The 14,020-nt window shown below is 41.6% G+C and overlaps 1 pseudogene; it reads right to left on the reverse strand.

Annotated features, from left to right (window-relative positions):
• Positions 1 to 249: 249 nt before the first annotated feature.
• Positions 250 to 12,805, reverse strand: LOC119885389 (annotated as a pseudogene).
• Between the last annotated feature and the right edge of the window lie 1,215 nt (positions 12,806 to 14,020).

The raw sequence follows: 14,020 nt of genomic DNA on the forward strand, positions 1-14,020 counted from the left end.
AAAGAGACTGTATGGCGTCATGGAATAGGCAAGATGTGACTCGTGAAGCCGGTGGCTTTAGCGGCGCCAGTTTCCAAAGTGTTTTCAGACCAATCGAGTGTTGAGTTACCAGCTCTGGTGTGAAAGCCTGACTTAAGCTTGTACTTGCATTTTATTTTAAAAGGACGTGTGTCTTTGATTGGAAATAATGAGTGGATGCCAGTGACTGTATTACGGGACACGGGAGCATTTGATTCATTTGTTCTGGCGTCTGCTTTGCCGTTTTCTGGGGAAATGGATACTGGAGTAGTCCAGTACATCCAGTGGTGGTCCCAGTACCGCTGGTAGTAATGGCCCTGATGAGAACGAAAAGCAGTTTCCTGAAGTGTTCACGGCTTACGGTGTGAAGCGGGCCACTGACAATGCAGATTCTGTAGTGGTGGAAAACTCAGAGGGTGAGGCATCTGCGTTGTCTGTAATGTCTTTGTCTTACACTCCCTTTCTGTCTCCCATAGTGAGTTGGCACGTGAGCAAAGAGCCGATGTAACACTGAAGGAGCTGTTCCAGTCTGTGGGTGGATGAGTGAAATATCAGGCACATGGTTACTTTGTACAAATTGACGTACTGGTTCCGAAGTGGGCGCCACATGGTGAGGGTTTTGTTGGAGATCCTGTTTATTAGTTTGTCGTGCCCTCCAAATTTTGTGATGTGGTTCTGCGTGTTGCTCATGATGAGTCGGGGCACATGGGGGTTGGTAAAACGTATGATCGTGTTGGTAAAACGTATGATCGTGTGCTACATCAAAACGTGCCACACTTGTCAGTTAACTGGTTAGCCTAATCAAACTATTAAAGTGGCTCCCCTGTATCTGATTCCTGTTGTGAGTCAGCCATTCGAGCACCTGATTATTGATTGTGTAGGCCTTCTCCCTCGTTCAAGGTCAGGTGCGATGTATTTAACTGTTATGTGCAATAGCACCAGATACCCAGCAGCATATCCCTTTCGCACGCTGACGTCAGAATCAGTGGTGCGTGCTCTGGGTCAGTTCATGTCCATCGTTGGCATTTTCTTCAGTGGTTTCAAGCAACGACTTTACTCTGCTACAGAGTTAGCCAAGGAAAAGTTGGCCTCGGTACAGAAGAAAATAAAATGTCTGTATGTCCGCAGAGCTGAGCGATAGTCAAACAACTTAGATATACATCATGTAAAGGGCAGAGATAACATTGTTGCAGATGCTTTTTGCAGAGCCCCATGCCAGTGATTGTTCTATATTTCTTCATTGTGGTGTCTCTATCTCACTCTTAAATTGCTTCCATGTACCAGTTGCAGGGATGAGATGTGAGGCTGCAGGATGAAGGAGGGATGAGCAAGTGCTGTTCAGGTGACTTTGTATTGAGTGTAGTGACAGTTATGTGTAAGTAACTTTGCTTTTCTGGTAATCCCTTAAGCGTGGTTTCCTCTATTTGTTGTGGCCTCTGAGCCAGGTCATAACACAACCCTGCACTGGATAAGACGGTAGCCTGTAGCTCGTGGTTGGGCAGAGGGGGAAAAAGTGTATTGTTAATGTACAGTACTGGAATCATTTTTTTTCAATCTAGTTTAGAAATATGTAATTGTTCTTTGTGTACACTTAAAAGTTGAAGTTTACAAATTAAAGTAGTATTTAACTTAGATTTCTGTGGCATTAACTAGAGATATTACAACTTTTGGTATTCTTTTTATTTTATACCATAATACTAAATCAATTCTTCAGACCCTAGAGCTCATCTCCTCTTGGAAATTTAGCGTCTAGAGTCTTTGAGCGCCACATTGTTAATGTTGATAGCAGCCCTGATTGCAGATTTCATAGACGCCTCAATCCAAGCATGAGGGAAGGCTGTGTGTTCACCAGCAAAGTGCACCCGGCCTTCACTTCTGAAGAGCTCCTCAGCGTACTCTAAATGTTGGTAGGGCGTGAAGAGGGCGAAGGCCCCCAAACTGTAAGGATCCAAGGTCCACTTCTTTACCACCACCCCTGTGCAAAGAGACTTAACATGGTCGCCGTGGATCTTTGACAAATCTCTCAGAGCCAGCTCTTTCAGGGCTTCATCGCTCGCACCTTGGAAGAGGAGGGAGTCATCAGCCCAGGTGTAGGAAGCCAGGAGGACGCCGATGCTCTTATTGTTTGGGAAACTGTGGCTTGGGTAGTAGATGTAACGAGAGGGACCGTCAGTGATGCTCTTTCCTCCGAGGCCGTTCTTCTCCCAGAATTTCTCGCTGAAGGTGAGGATGATTTTAGTAGAGCTGTCATAGTGGACCCCCCTTAGGGCATCCATCTTTTGGATGGATAGAGGTGGATTGAAGTCCATGAAGAGGGCTGCTTTCGCTGTGGTTGTTATCAGGACAATGTCAGCTGGAAGGTGAGTAAAAGAGGGCTGTTGGCTAGGATCTGAGGTCTGGTACGATACATTTACTCCATTATCTAACTGGCTGATGCTCTTAACTGGGGAGTTGAGGAGGATGGGGACATTAAGGACTTTGAGAAAAGCTTGAGGGAGAAGGTCTGATCCACCAGTCACTTCATAGTACCTTAAAAACAAACACATTTTTAGTGTTATTGAATTGAGCACAAATGTAACTACATAGTTGCCTTGTTTGTATGTAGTATGTGATGTCAAAACTGTTTTAAATATATATATATAATATGAAATATTTGTATATATATAGACCCATATTTGACCTATGAACAATCACATTAATTTGGAAAAAAGTAGTACACTATCCTGTGTACCAATGGTATTATGTCAGCTAAATGCAGTAATGTAGTAATGAATAACCCCCCCACTAAAATATCACACAATCATCAATATCAATTCACATTGCGCAAGTTATGATTTTAACTCGCACACTGTGAGCATGGTGGCACTTGACGCTTGGCAGCTCCCTGCGTGTCCTGGCTTTCAAAAATCTACTAAAAACCCAGCTCTTTACCAAAGCATTCAATCCTAAATTACATTTTGTTGTTCTGTCACTATGTGTAAAGAGTCCTATTTTTTTATTTATGTAACGTTAGCTAAATTAGTAACAAAGTAATATTTATTATCAGCTGTGTGTCATTAGTAACTAACCTACTAGTCAAGTGTTGAGAACATCAGGTACAAGCTTTTTTTTTAAGGCAAATTCCTTTGTTTTTGTTGTTCACTGAAGACATTTGGGTTTAAGCTCAAAAGATTATGAGATACAAGAGTTCAGATTTCAGCTTTGATTTTGTGGTATTCACATCTAGATGTGTTAAAACTCAGGACATACCACCCTTTGTTTGAACCCACCCATTTTTCAAGTGAGCATATATTGTGCCAACAATGTGCCTTTTGAATAGACAATATAGGATGTAGGGCCTCACCTCACGGAGTCATTGATCTGTCTGGTCATAGATCATCTCAGTCAGCGCTGTGTACATAAGGCTGTGTTCGTTAAGCAGGTCTCCAATCATCCTCACAGCCTCTGAACTCAGATTTCCTACTTCTTTCAGATACTCCTGTTAAAGTCATGCAGTCAGAAAAGGGCTTAAAATGAATTAAAAGGTCAGCTGACTCATCGAACTGCTTTAAGTCCATTCTTAAAACATACTTTTATCAATAAACCTTTCCTGATTATATTTTACTTTAATTTACCTTTTAACTGATCTGATGGTTTTTCAAATGTGTAATGTGATGCACTTTGTAACATGGATTTTCAACAGTGCTCGATAAATAAAATCTATTATTATAAAACAATAATGTGTTATTTGACAGGAGTGGGTGGGCTCAGTGGAAGGACAGTATAAATGGTGGCGTAGTGTGCCAGTGTGTGAGGGAATGAGGGTGTGTATTGTATTTCTGTACATGTATATGCCTTTCTTTCCTTCTTTTTTTTGTTTCTTTTGTTCTTTTCTCCTTTTTTCTGTCTATATGAAACCAAATAAAATTGTTCACAAAAAAACAACAAACAAACCCAACATGTTTTCTGTTATATTAAGATTGATACCAATGGACATTATAATTACCTTTCTGCTATTAAAATCAGCATGAACAGATGAACTCAGTCTCTCTCTATCACAACAGACTAGTGGTCATACTGCATAGCTAAATACACAGATACAACAATAATAAACATAGGCCAACAATGTGTGACAGTGAGAACACCAAAAAACAGTATGTGAATGTCATTAATCTATTAAATCAACGTGTTCATAACTTATTTATAGATAAGTTAAAATAAATGCTTTGATGAATTTTATTTAAAAGACTTTTGCAAAGGATTTTCCATGAACATCATGAGCATGAGTGGATTAGAATTAGTAGGCCTTGTGTGCATAGAATCGTCAAGTCCTGCCTATAGTCGAATCATGTGTTTTGTGCACGCCGATTGCAAACTCAAGGGCATGTGATGGGGTGGGGGGGGAATACGGTAGCTCCACTTTAATCTTGAAAAGCTGCAATCACTATTCATTCAACTTACACTGTAAATTTCCTTTTTGAAGACCCTTTTCTCTAACTCTCTCTCTCTCTCTCGCCTGCCATTCACCAGTCTTGTGCAGAGTTTTGCGTGCATGCTGTGCTGCCAACAACTGCATGCACGTCGCGGTCCCTCGCGGGTCTATTTCAAGTAGCTGTTTAAAACCGATATAATACTCTTTGTGTGGTTCATCAACGGTGATAAATTATCCGAAAGTCCTGCGAGGTGCGGACAACTCGGCACAACACCAGTGAAGCCGGGGCTCCGTCTCTTCAGCAAGTTTTCCTCTGCTGCCACCACACACATACACGCCTACACAAGGGCACCCATATGGAGGTAAATCGGTGCCAAAACCATTGAAAATGGACAGACTAAAAGTCACAAATAGATATTACAACTTGTAAACACAACATAATCTACAAAAGACTCTTTATGATCCACAAATATTTGTTTTTCCAATTAAAAACTCTACAAATGTCCCCCTCACAATTTGCAAACAAACACAGTCTAACTTGTATTTTCAAATCACTGTAAAAAGACATTCTAACACATTCTGTGCAAAGCTCAGCATGCAAATGTTGAATCTGTGTTTGCAGATCCCAGGGCATTCACAGATCCCTCTGCACACGTCTACAGATCTTTCCGCACGTTTAGTCAACCAATCATTTTCTTCAATGTGATGTCACGTCCCTTCAATAAGCCCTTTTCAAAATAAGAGTGACACTTCTCGGATGGGTGGGCTGGGCTCATTGCCAGTTGCCGTTGCCGGTGTCACAGCGCTGTCAGGCGGGCAGAGCCTCTGCAGCTGGGCAGCGCTGGGGAAAGACGGACCGACCGACGCTCACAACTTGGGTTGTCAGGTAAGTAATTATGTGACATTTAGTTAGCCTAAAACTTGTCCAACCAACGTAATATCACAGCATATGAACAACAGCACACACAGGTAGCTAGCTAGCTAGCAGATGTCTATGAAGATTCTCAGTCATCCAGGTCATAGTTATCCAACGAAGGTTAAAATCAAGGGCTAGCTAGCTAGCAGTTCTTGCACCTATAGAGCCATACCAGAAAAAACAAACGTTCGTCGGGACCCCCGCCGAAATCTCGACCTTATTACTGGGAACTAAACGGCACTGTTTCCCCGTAGCATTTATTTTTATGGCATGGCAAATATGTAATGACACACCGAACAGAGCATTAACGCTAACTAGCAGGACCCCTCAGTGTCACGCTGCCATTTAAGTTATTATCAGTGACTGGAATTTCACCTGGTTCGTTGGGCGCTACCCTGTCTGTATGTGAGTGTATTATTTTTTCATGAAAGTGCTTTAGTGAACAACAAATCCGTGTTGGAAATAACGTGGGTAGTAACCGGCATGCAGCTATCATTAGTCTCTGGTGTGTGTTTACAGCTGAGCTGCCACAGCCTTAGCTCCGGTTAGGTGCTCAGTGTGTTTTTAGTTCAGGAATTCTTCAGTGTCAGATAGTTCAGGAGGTTTCTACCGGGAGCCGAATTAACACAGAGGTCGTGCCCTGTCCAAAACATACGGATTCATTAAAACATTAAAAACACTGCATGAAGCAGTTTCATCCTTAAAACATTAGTGTCTCTTCAACGAACACTGGATGAGCGTCAGCGAGCCGTCTGGAATTATTTTAATGTCAGTTGGCTCTTATGTATAACAGGTAGAACGCAACAGAACTTTTACTCTTTATTGATCAATAGAGTGGGCTGTTGTATCGCAGCTTTTGTCTGGTAAACAACCTCCTAACTTAGTGTTTTGGAAAGCGATGTGCTCATGTCCCCCTCCCCCTCTGTCTGCAGAATCCGGCGCCCAATCCGTATCCAGACCTGCCAAACTGCTGTGGTTGTGTGTTTTTGTTTCTCTGTGCTGGAGTTTTTTTAAGAACTTGATGGCTTTATCCAATTTCGAAACTGTACCACAGAGTGCCTAACAGTCACACCTCTACATGTGTCTGACCACTATTTCATTCAGTTCACGGTATGCCTACAGGAAAAACCCATTCTTCCAACACCATTGGTCTCACACCGCCGCAACCTGTCTCCCGCTCACTTTGCCTCAGTGGTAGCTTCTGCTCTACCTTCCCTCAACACATTTTCCTCACTTGAGGTCAATAATGCCATACAATCTCTGTGCTCTACACTAGGCTCGTGCCTGGATAGCCTGTGTCCTCTATCCACCAAGCCTGCTCGCCCAAACCAGTCCCACCCGTGGCTAACTGATACCATCCATGGACTCCGTACTGATCTCAGTAAGTAAGAAGAAAAAAATGGCGAAAAACCAAAGACCCTGCCAACCTTAACCTCTATAATGACAGAATTAGCAGTGCCACTGACTCAAGGAAATTATTTTCCACTTTTAAAGCGCTACTAAATCCTCCTCCACCTCCACCACCCACAAACTTGTCTGCTGATACCTTTGCTGCCTTCTTCACAGGCAAAGTGGCGGCTATAACTAGCCAATTCTCTGAAACATTCAAACTCAACCATTGTAGCAGTCCTACTACATCTTTTCCTCTGCCCTCCCAGGTCAGTGGTTCTTCACTCTCCTTGTTTACTCCTCTCTTGACCCGTAGCCGTCCAACTACATGCCCACTGGACCCGATTCCTACGAATCTCTCCAAGCCATATCTCCTACCGTGGTCCCAACAATCACTCATGTGATAAATACTTCTCTGGCTTCAGAAACCTTCGCGACCACTTTCAAAAGGGCCCGGGTTACACCCTTGCTCAAAAAGCCCTCACTTGACCCATCTCAAGTTGAGAACTATCGACCAGTGTCTCTTCTACCATTTTTATCCAAAACTATTGAACGGGCAGTATTCAAACAGGTCTCAGAATTCCTCTTACGGAATGACCTCCTAGATCCATACCAGTCTGGTTTTAAGAGTGCCCACTCTACTGAAACGGCTCTTCTATCTGTAACAGAAGACCTAAGGTCATCTAAAGCTGCAGCCCAATGCTCGGTTCTTATCCTGCTTGACACATCAGCTGCCTTTGACACAATCAACCACAGGATCCTGCTATCCGCTCTCTCAGCCATGGGCAACTCAAGTAAAGCACTCCTGTGGTTCGAATCCTACCTCTCGGGGCGTTCCTACAATGTTTTGTGGCAAGGACAATTATCCTCCCACTGCCTCTCCACAGGGGTGCCCCAAGGCTCAGTGCTAGGGCCCCTTCTCTTCTCAATTTACACCACCTCACTGGGGCCGATCATTCGCTCGCACAGCTTTTCTTACCACTGCTACGCAAACAATACGCAACTCTACCTATCCTTCCCGCCAGGTAATCCCACCATCTCTGTGCGGATCACGGACTGTCTCTTGGACATATCTGCATGGATGAAGGCTTGCCACCTTCAACTAAACCTCTCTAAGACTGAACTCTTGGTCATTCCAGCCAAGCAATCTATCCACCATAACATCACACTACAAATTGACTCCTCAACCATCACTCCAACCAAGGTGGTGAGAAACTTGGGTGTCATGATTGATGACCAGCTGTCCTTTTCAGACCATGTTGCTACTGTCTCCCGGCCATGCCGTTTTGCTCTATACAACATAAGGAAAATCAGGCCCTACCTCACTCAGTACGCCACCCAGCTTCTGGTACAGGCCAAAAATACTCATGTCACTCCATTACTCAGTGACCTCCACTGGCTCCCCGTGGCCTCCAGAATCAAATTCAAGTTACTAATGCTGCATACAGACAGACAGAGGATTTTGTATCTATTTATAGATCTTGTTTTACATTTGCGGATCATGAGGACTTTGTTAGCGGAATTTTAATCTATTTGTAGATTATGTTTTGTGTTTACAAGTTGTAATATCTATTTGTGATTTTTAGTATGTCCATTTTCAATGGTTTTGGCACCGATTTACCTCCATACACCCAGGGTTAGGTTACAATTTTGAATTTATTTACGCACTTTAAAAACATTTATTGAAAGTTTTATTCTTTTTACATGTTTATTTACAGCATTAAATGTTGAAATGTATATTGTAATAGGCTGTATATTAACTTAATGGAGGAAAACTGGTAGTTCTATGTAAAATCTAAAAGCTACGGTGACTGACATACACAAAAGGTGTGTCTTCTGAGACAGCAGAGAGTGGGCAGTCAAGAAATGAGGTTTCTTTAGGTATATTTATTAAGAAATGATATTTACTTAATTATTCAGTAAAACCATATGTTACTGTGATTTGGCCACTGACAGATAACATGGAAAATGTAAGACAAGAGTGTGAAACACTCTCACTGTTTCTGCACCACAGTCCATTACAAACCACATATTAAATAAAGTTTATACAAACATTGACAAGGAAAAACATTCATTCTCTCTGTGATTGTGGACCCTCGCCAAAACTGCTCACCAACAATAATATAGGGGGGTGGTGATGGAACAATGGATAAGACACATGAAGACCCAGGTTCAATCCCCCACTGTGACCCATCCACCATTGTGTTCCTGAGCAAGACACTTAACCCCTCATTGGTCCAGAGGTGTGCGACCTCTGACATGTATAGCAATTGTAAAAAAAAGTGTTAGCTAACTGAATAAATGTAATATAATGTAATATTCGCAATACTATATGGTGGCTCAGGAGGTAGAGCGGGTTCGCCGTTAATCGGAAGGTCGGCGGTTCAATCCCTGGCGTGAGTGTGAATGTTAGTTTCCGTTTGAGCACTTAGGCTCAGTGTATGAATGTGTGTGACTGGTGAATGCAGAAGTAGTGTAAAAGCGCTTTGAGTGGTCAAAAAGGCGCTATACAACATTTTACTGAACAGTTACGTAAATATAATTTCTTAATATCTTAAAGAAATCTCATTCTTGACAGGCTATTCTCTGTTATCTCAAAGTAAGCAGTTTGTTGCAATTCGCAACCCTCACCACTAGATGTCAATAAAACTTACACACTGAACATTTAATGTGAGGTTAAATGTACATTTAATATTGAGGTCTCACATTAACATGATATTAAGTATGTGCAAAGTGAGCATGTATATATTTTTGAGGGGTCCATAGCACAGTGGATAAGCATCATACCTTTGACGTGGGAGACCTGGGTTTGATTCCCACTCAGTGGCAGTGTCATTGCTCTTCGTACAGCAGGTCTGGGGATTAAATCTCTGTCATGAAAACTTTCTCTTAATTTTTGTGGGGACAAAACTGACTGCCAAATGAGTAAATTTACATGGAAGAGGAAATGTCTTGCACGTTTAATGAGTAGGTGAAACAATGTTAGCTATCTTACTATGATTCTTACCCCTGTGTGATTTTCACAAATTAGCAGTGTTGTTTTTTCATTTATTTCAGCTGACACTTTTATCCAAAGCGACTTACAATTGCTATACATGTCAGAGGTCGCACGCCTCTGGAGCAACTAGGAGTTAAGTATCTTGCTCAGGGACACATTGGTGGATGAGTCACAGTGGGGGATTTAACCTGGGTCTCTCACACCAAAGGCATGTGTCTTATCCATTGCGCCATCGCCACCCCACATGTTCAGTGTCTTTATATTTTCAGATGAATGTAATCTAAGCTGTACCCTTGTATGGAGACCTAATGATATTAACAGGTTGTGCTGTCTGTCAGCCTCTCAGCCCCAGGAACTGTTGCTGACGGGCGGCTGCTTCTGAGGACGAAGACGCTCGATGCAGGTGTAGTCCAGAAAGTGGGTTTACTGACAACTCTACCTTTGTTACAGTTGTTAACAAAGAGAAGAGGGAAACACTGCGTTCTCGGTTCCAGAAAGAGCAACTTAAACTCCCCTCACAGCCCACTGCAATGAGAGAGGATAATCTGCCACTCACAGACTGGGAACTGATCAAATAAGTTATAAATTCCTTAGTGCTGACCCAAAATCATCTATGCTTCCATGGATAGACCCTGATTTGACTTTCAATCTCACTGTTGAATCTTCGAAGCGGCATTATGAAACGATAATCATACCATTTTTGTGATATGGTGGGTGCTCAACATGTGATTTTACATATAACTAAAGTTTTTCTCCCAATAAGTTAATATACTGCCTATTATGATAGAAAAATTAACATATAATGCTGTAAATACAAATGAGAAAAGATATAAGCCTTGAATAATAATTTTTAAAATGCGTTAATAAAACCAAAATTGATCATTTATCACCATTGTTTAGCTGTAAATGCACAGTATAAGTTACAGCAGAGGCTAGTGAATAGTGACTGCAGCTCTGCAGCTTCTCAAGATTAAAGCGGAGCTACAGTGTGACAGCAAAAAGTGTGAAGGTTTAAAACCAGGGGACTAATTCTGCACACTCATAAGACTAGGTGGTGCAGTGGCAGTGAAAATGTTTGAAGGTTTTTTATTCAAGTATTGATTCGGTTACTTTTCAGGTCACCGCATGTGACTCGCCATAGTCAAATATTAACATGTAGGACAACCTGTTTTTCGAATAGAACGTTAAGCTCAACCAAAGATGTTATCTTATTCAAGTTAACTATTAGTTGACTGTATGGCAAACATTTGGAAAGGGCACTTGCACTAAAAGAAAGCCAAGTCATTCTCAACACACAGTTTTCTTATTTACACACTCAATGAGATCATGCCGTGTTTTACCTTCACCGAATAATGGTCGTATTTTCTCAGTGCTTCCTTGCAGCCTTTAGTTACCACATAGTCTTTCACCTACAATAAAGAATAGGAAGACTTGAGAGAATTGATGCATGTTAAATTCAACATTTTGGTCCAGAGTAAGTATTGAATTACCTGCAATGAAATATGGTAGAGAACTATTGTTAGTAGGGGGTTAATGGTGCCATTTCTATCTGTCACATGCTAAATGTTACTGCTGAGCAGTTAGCATCTAAACTGCATATAACCAGCATATAAGAATGCAGGAAATTAAGTGTTGTAATGCGAATTCCATAATTATCATCTCCAAACATATTGCATGTAATCCTGGACTCAGGGACAACGTGTCTCTGTGGGAAGATATGCTTGATGCTGAAGCTCTCCTTACTCACGTGTTTGCCTGAGCTGTTTATTTGAAAACTCAAATTGCCATCACAGTGTTTAAGGATCAACATTTTCAGGAGGAGGAGGCCCAGACCCCCCACTTAATGTGTGACCCCTCAAATGTTGAAGCTAAACCTGCGCTCTTGCTTTTTAACAAGAAAACTCACTAGAATGCAAGAAAACCGTCTCTGGGATGACAGGTTTTCTGAAGGGAACAGTGGTTAAGTTTCATCACCCAGTTTAGGCAATTATGTCTTGAAGTTAGCAAGTATGCTGTTCATAAGTATTCATCACTGACCGTGATTATTACATACCTCCTGCAATGTTTGCTGTAGCAGCTCTTCAGCTGACTTCCCTTTCTCACTTGGGCTCACATTGTATTTCAGGATATCAGGGGTTTTTTTCACTGTGGATGTTTTCTCCAGCAACCCGTTAACCAGATAAAAGGTGTTATCGTTATCCATGATGAAGTCAGTAAGATTGACCCCCAGATCTTTAGCAACCGTGAGGACGATCCTGTTGACAGAGGTGATGGTGGCAGAGTCAGCTGGTGACTGCAAGTGTTCTGTACTGTGTTTGAGCCAAGACAGTAAATGAAAAAGATTCTTCTGATGCTTAGCGGCTACATTTCTACATCCCCTTTGATCTTTTAGTTAAGTAACAAACACAACAGCGACGACCTCTTCTGGATTCTATCAAGCTCCATTTTCAGCTTACCTTTAATGTAAAAATAAATTGCTAGTATCCATGTTTGGATGGTATCTTTGCAAATCAACCTCATAAAAAGCTGGAATGCCAATTTGTACACTTTTCAATGTAGCTTCAAAAGTTTCTCTTTTACACAGTCATGTTGGTCTGAGATGGGGAAAGGTTGCATACGTATTTATATTTTAAATGCTCAATTTAAAAAAAATACATTAACTCACTTGTGAAAACTTGGGATCCTCATGGCTCCCAGTTCAGCATACCAGCCCTCTTCTTCATTCCTGTAGGTCTCCACCCGTCCTCCACACGGCCGCTAGCCTCCAATATCGTTACCTTGTCAGTACAGGTGAATATAAACAGATATTACAAAAGAGGCAGGTCAAGTAATGGTTCAAAGGTACTAGGTGTGGTTATACTACCGCTTTTGCTTTTCCTACTGCTTCTGGTACCACAATAACTATCGCTACTATTACTAGTCTTACTACAACTACTAACAACTTCTGCTACCAGTACTGAAAATAATTCTACTGCTAATATTGCTGCTGATTCAAGGTGACCACATTTCTGAAATGAAAACCGGCTGGGCGACAACATTAGATGCTGCGCACGCTCACACGGATGGCAATCATCTTTCGGCACAACACTTGTGTGCTCTGCTGTCCAGTCTTTCTAACCACGTAAAATCTGATTTCATGTCTGTTAACACCTTATAAAGTCTATGATTAACACACAGTTCAAAACAGAGACGTCTGGTCACCCTATGCTGATTCCAACACTACTGTTAATGCTACTACTACATTTGATGCTGAAACTACTACTAGAAGTAATAATGCTGTTGTTGAATCTGCCATTGTTATACTACTTGTACTACCACTGCTGCTACTACTACTATTCTACTAAACTGCCACAACTACTGCTGCTGGTACTAATAATGCAGTTTTTACTATGGCAAATACTGCTACTACTAGTATTGCTTCTGCTGCTGTAAAACGTTTGCTGTCACTATTCTAACTATTCTTGCTACCTTCGTTACTACTATTAAAAATAATTACCCATAATTTGTTTTCAAAAAAGTTAGATGTCCCTGATTTAAAAAGCTACATGTGTAACGGCTCCAAAGGCCGTGAATTAGTTTGTGGTAATTTGATTTATTGTAAATGTAAAACACATAACATGAAATGAATGGCAGGGCCCTTAACATGGCTCCTGTGTCAAAATTATTGCAAATGATTAGGCCCGCCATCAGGGTGGGTCAAAGAGTACAGATGACCCCGGCCCGAGGCCTAGAGGGGGCCCATGCAAAAGTCTATGGTTAACCCTTAAATGGGATCAAGTTAGACTTATTGTCTTTTATAAATAATAAAACTTTTTATATGTATTTACATGATAAATAAATGTATTATTATCATTAAAACACATTTCAAACTTGTCATCTGATAATCCGCTCCCTGCTGTTATTGTGAAAATGGTACGGTCGAAACATTTGGCAGTTCAGATGTGCAGGACCCGTAAATGTAAAGCGAGTCGCTTTAAGCGAACGCTGCAGGCTGTCAGGGGCCCAGAAAAGAGCAGCTGAAACAAACAGAGAAAAATAAAAGCATAGGGAGGCAATAGCCAAATCTCTGGCCAACAATGTGTTCACAAGCACCATGTATGTCTGAGAGGTAAAGGTGAGGAGCAGGGAGACTAGCAAAACTTTGCTTTAAATAATAAACCTTTAAATAAAGTAACACCAGAGCTGCCAACTCTCAGACGTTGAGAGTGCCTCTCATGCAGTAACTAACTGAAAGGGTTTTGCAAAATAAACATCTAAAATCTGAGGAGCAGACCTCCTCTGTTTGGGA

This window comes from Micropterus salmoides, unplaced genomic scaffold, assembly GCF_014851395.1.
Source record: "Micropterus salmoides isolate LMB-PRFRI ecotype aquatic unplaced genomic scaffold, ASM1485139v1 Ms_hic_scaffold_3999, whole genome shotgun sequence".
Taxonomy (NCBI): Eukaryota; Metazoa; Chordata; class Actinopteri; order Centrarchiformes; family Centrarchidae; genus Micropterus; species Micropterus salmoides.